Below are 5,821 nucleotides of genomic sequence, written 5' to 3' on the forward strand. Positions count from 1 at the left end.
ATGCATACTCCCCTTAGTCCACTATTATGTTCCATCCCCAGTCCTACTGGAAGGGTGGAGGACACTGGAAGTGAGAGACAGGCCGGGATGGGCCTAGCATTACCATTTAAGGGGTTGTATCTGAATGCGCGATCTATCCCAAAACACGTGGTGGAAATTTGGGACCTATGTAAATGTAAATGTATTTGAGATTATATAGCATACAGCTACCCACAAAGGGTTTCCCTGCGCTTGCTTAGGGAACCCGTCCTGGTATTCCCCTGTGAGATAACCCCGGCAGGGTATCCACAAGGTGAAAGCCAGGCATCCCGCCGCGAGGGGCCTATTAGACGAGACCAGGCCAGACATCTGCCTTTTCACCGAAACCTGGCTAAATAATGAAGCAACGCCAGCTTTGGCAATGGCTTTTCCATAAGATTATGCTGTGGTCCGGCTGGATAGATCAGGAAAACGGGTGGAAGTTTGGCCATTGCCACTCGTCCCCCTTATCGTATTAAGACTCTTGATACACTATCTTCCCCCAATATCGAGCTATTGATCTTCAGAGTGCATCCCCGCCAAGAGATTGAGTAGGGGGGAGCACTAGCATATCACCCCCCAGGAGGTATCAAGAAGGAGTTTTGTTCAGCACTGCTAGAACGGCTGGCCCCTTATACGTTACAGGCCAACAGGTTTCTATTGGTAGGGGACTTCAATCATCCTCTGGAGGTTCTCTCCAATACAGAATCTGTCTGTCTGGTGGCAGTGATGGAAACTCTTGAACTGTCCCCTAGAGTCACTAGCCCTAAACATGTGGCTGGACATGTGTTGGACATGAGTTAGTTGCCGAACCCCCCCTAAAGTTAAGCTGGACTGATCACCTGGCACTACATTTTTCTTGGGCGTTGAAAAAACTTTCCGGCCCCCCACACACTCACAAGGAGTTGCGTAGATCCTGGAAAAAGGTAACTTCCGCTGCGTTTAGTCGGGTCTATATCCCTCCCATACTTGAAAGCTGTGACAATTGTGAGACTACCTTAGAAAGGTTTGAGGCCTCTATAACGGATGGCCTCAACTCTATCGCACCTTTAAAGAGGGTAAACATTCAGGAAAGGGCTGCTCCTGCCCCCTGGTATTGAGATATTCTTAAGAGAGTAAAGGCTTCATGCAGGATGTTAGAAAGAAAATGGAGGAAATCCAACTCGGAGCATAAGGAATCGCGCTACTGAGTGACTCATAGAGCTTATCTCAACAGCTGTAACATAGCTAGGCGATCCTACCTAGGCTCCCGCATCATGGAAGCTAGGAATTCCTCTCTGGAGCTCTTTTCTATTCTAAAGAAATTCACAAACCAGAGGTCTAACAACCCACTCCCGCCATCCACCCTAGAATTTTGTGAGGATCTAGGGAGCTACTTTACTAAAAAAATGAACGTGATCTATCGCGCCTTTGGGCCTGAAGAGGTTGCTCTTGAAAAGATCCCTGTGCCTGAAAACCACTGTCCTTCGAGCCTAGAATCTTTTCCCAACATCTCGGGGTAACAAGTAAACTTGTTATTAACACAGGTGAAATCCGGTTCTCCGCTAGACCCGGTGCCGCCTGCTGTTATGTCTGAACTAACCCCAGTCTTATCTTATGTGCTTGCTCAAGTTTGTAACATCTCAATAGACACAGTAACAGTGCCACGAAAATGGATATGCGCTTGTATTAAACATTTGCTTAAAAAGGCATTAGCGGACCCTACGGATTTACAGAATTTTAGAACGATTTCCCTGCTTCCCGGTTGTTAAAAAATTATAGAAACACTAGTCAACCGGCACCTTTCCTGCTACTGGGAACAGAATAACTTACTGGATATATCCCAGTCGGGCTTCTGTGCTTCTTATAGCACAGAGGCCACTTTGTTGGAGTGAGGTAATTGGAATTTTTATGGTCAAGTGTGTCCCCTAACGTGTACCCCAACGGCTCCATGTACGTACTTCAAGTACATGTAATTTCCCTCCACAACCGAATCTGAAGACGCAAATACATTTGCGTCCAACGTTAACATGTCCTCTATCAGATCCACCATGAATGGATCGATAATTCCGTTCCTAAGTATGCCGTGCCACCGTCTTTATGTGGTGCACTTTCACGTTTTCCTGGCTCTGCCGAGCTAGGCCCTGATTTCTGTCTTCAAGCCACTTCTGCCTCTGCCTCTGAAAGCTGCAGCATGGAGACGCATCCCTGACCTCTGCCTTACTTCCTGCCAACCGAGCGGTGCCCGGCTCGGCCTGGTCTGCCTGCCAAAAACAGTATTTTGCCTTCAAGTTATCAGCATAGCCAGCTCAGCTCCCCGAAAACACATTCCTGTCTAGTGAAATACGAAAACATATCCCCGACTGCAGAGCAAGGGCCAAGCCTTCCTGTCCTCCCTCATGAAATTCATTGCTCCTGTTACCATGGTAGGCCCCTGGCTCCGAGCATTTGTACCTAGACACGCATACATTCAGTATAGAATAGCCTCTGCCCGAAAGACCTTTCACTCCAGATTAAACATCCTCCAAACACAAGATATCAGATATGTTTTAGGAACAGGTCGCTCTGACATGCCAGACTTCTGTCTCTTCTACTAGTGTTAAAAGTCAGACTATTAGCTTCTTCCAGATGCACGTCAATCACACGTCATATTAGCTGCGCGCGCATCCAGGCCATAGGTTTCAGCTGACTCCGCAAGAATTCTCTAAGCATCCACCCACATATGACACTTTTCTGTGACGTTTCTAGTTCACGCCTCTGTACACACCCATGTTCACGCCTTTTTGCTACGCACATGTGTTCTTATCATATACATTTCACTTGTCACGCCTACTGTATTCAATGCTATTGTGTCATTTTACTATATATGTCATGTACTGTGAATAAATCGTTGACATCTTTTCCTGCCATCATTGCATACCCGAACCCTTGTATTGATGGAATAGATCTCCATTGACTCGAGTCATTTAGTCATTTATGATTAAAGCCCTTATGACTCAGACACCACGGACTCTGCCTCTCATTTGATTGAGCTATTTTTTGTAACCTGTCTGAAATTATATGGCAAACTCGTATACGGTAAATTATTTACCACATAATTTGGCGCCCGAATAGGTAACCCTCCCCCACCCCACGCGCCGGTGATGCGTCGCAGGCCTTGCCCCCTGCCACGGCCGTGACGGACCCCATGCGCATCTGCAGGATTTCCTGTATCTCCCTCAGGCCTACGGAGGTGACGGAGACTGGGGCCGACATCCAGACGAGGTGGTGAGGAGTGTGGAGGATCCCGACCAGAGCCCAGCCGAGAGAGCAGTGTCCGAGGTATCGAGAGGCCCACCTGTAGTGTCAAGGCGCATGCGTAGTGCGCGGCAGAAGCAGTGACATCAGTCCAGTCCAGTCGAGTTTCCGAGGCCTTCCGTTCCATGCTTCCCGGTGAGTACCGTTGCTGGGGACGCATCTAGACGGGTGTATTAATTTGTGTCCGGTCAAGACGGGTTTGGGTACACAGATCCGGTCTGCACTGTTTTAGCAGTGTATCTGTACTGTTTAGCAGTGCATCTAGTATTCAATTATACAGTTATTGTTGTTCGTTTCGAAATGTTTCAATGTGTTTTAATGTCGTGGTATGAGTGATTGTTTGCATTTTTCTTACTGTGTTTATTGTGTATAGTGTCTAGATCGAGGTAGCGATGCCTTTATTCTCGAAATTACGACAGATAGGAACTAGGAAAGGGATACTTGAGGAAGCTGTTCCCATCCCACCCAGGGACACTCCTGTGCATTTTATGTACCACAAGCACGGCTTAGATGCCATATTATTTCTTGACTTGTGGGTGGACTACACGAAAGACTTGGCAGAGAATCAGAGATGGCCCATTACAGGGACATGGGATGCCGAGTGCATCATGAGAGTAGAGGAAGTGTCGTGGAAAAAGAAAGCCAGACAGTCACAGAAAGATGCCATTGAATTATGGCGTAAAGAATCACATAGACGGACAGAGAAAGCACTCAGAAAAGCAGAGAAAAGTAGAGAGGATTCTGAAAAAGCCAAAGAAAAAGAACTACTAGAAGAAGGAGAACGAGTTAGAATGGAACAACACGACAGACAGAGTAATGCCATTATGACCGGACTGTATCCAGTCCTGGCCGAGGGCTTGCCCAAGGCGACCCCGGAAATACCGAAAGATCTGCCCCCTCCATTGGTTCCGACTAAATTACGTCATAAGACCGCAGCAGACATTTTCCTTTCTTCCTATTTAGACGACGTAGCTCCCGCATATACCAATGTACCTGCCCATGTACCCGTACCACCTGCTGACAATACCCTACCCCACGATAATCTGCCCCCAGGTCCGCAACAGCAGACCCCTCCCGCACCACTTCCCGCACCTGTTGTCACTTCCCCTATTGTTCCCCCTGGTATTCATCCGCTTAATCCTTTTGGGCCTGGCGCTGCTCAGGGCCCAACCCCGTTACAAATACCGACCCTACAGCCAGGTTATGCTCAAGCCTCCGCCTCAGGAGGTGCTACAGGAGGTTACCGCACCCCGCCACAGTTACAACGAGTGACAATGAGAGAATTCGCAATGCTGCGAACACCTAAAGCAGTCCCAGCCGAAAAGCTTAAAGAACAGTTTACAGATTGCAGATATGACACAGTGCCTGGCAAAACAGGACCCATGTTGTTAGCGTCCCTACGTTTAAGAGGTGTTACAGATTATTTGATATTGCTACCAGAAATGCCAGACCATCTAGACAATATGTATCATTTTATCAGAACAGGAGAAAGACCGGAGTGTGTTGGTGAAGCCATGGCACATCAGAAAGTTGAGACTCAAGGTTTATTAATGCGATTTTTGGTTAATTGTTTGATAAGGGAACAAGATCAGCCCAGCTTTCCACAAGGAGAGATGGAGAGATTGACCAGATGGAGTCAGAATATTGCAGAGGGTAAACATGATAGAGAGAGATGTGTACATGCTATGGTTAGAAAGATCCGTAAAGAAATAATAGCAATACATGTCCGTCGAGAATCTGAAAGGCAACTCGAGTCAGAGGATAAGGACTCCTCAGAGGAGGAAGAACCAGAGAATCCAGCAAAAACCTCGCAACAGGCGAGGGGAGACATGGTAGCATATGTAGGTAGAGAGAAACTACCTAGACCGTATCCTCTTGATAGGCCCTTCGATAGACCCATTCGTTTAGAAAACAAGAATTGTTACCTTTGTCCGATACCAGAGCGATGTTCCCTTGAGCATATATTTCAAGCTACTGACAAAGTACTGAAAGAAAGGGTAGGTTATCACGAACTCAATACCCTACGTGATCAGGAACTAGCCCGGTCCGCAGTACAGTGGGCCGGAGATGACAGCATATATAAAGACGATTCAGTAGTGCAAACATTCTTAAGTCTTACTCCAGAAGAACAGCGATTAGCTGGTATATACATGACCCAACACCTCATTATACAGTATGAAAACCAAGCATCCGATCCAGGTCCGTTATATAGTTTATTGCAAGACTTACTCCTGAGGAGATGGAGAGGTCTAGGTACCGATCTGATTGAAACGATTTTAGAACAACGTCACAAATATAGAACCTTCTTGACTCCACATCTTGTTTCCGTTCCACCCCCAGTCAGGCAACCGTATCACCTAGACAAACAGAATCCTTTACGAGAAGTACATCCAATCCGGAACCCTGATGATACCTTTGCACGTGTGTATGTATACACGCCCATAACTAAAATGGAATTATTGGAAATGAAGAAAATAGTGCCCAGTCATGATAAAGACCCTGCAGGTTTCCACCGTGAAATAAAAGA

Source organism: Lissotriton vulgaris, chromosome 1_1 (assembly GCF_964263255.1).
Source record: "Lissotriton vulgaris chromosome 1_1, aLisVul1.2, whole genome shotgun sequence".
Lineage (NCBI taxonomy): Eukaryota > Metazoa > Chordata > Amphibia > Caudata > Salamandridae > Lissotriton > Lissotriton vulgaris.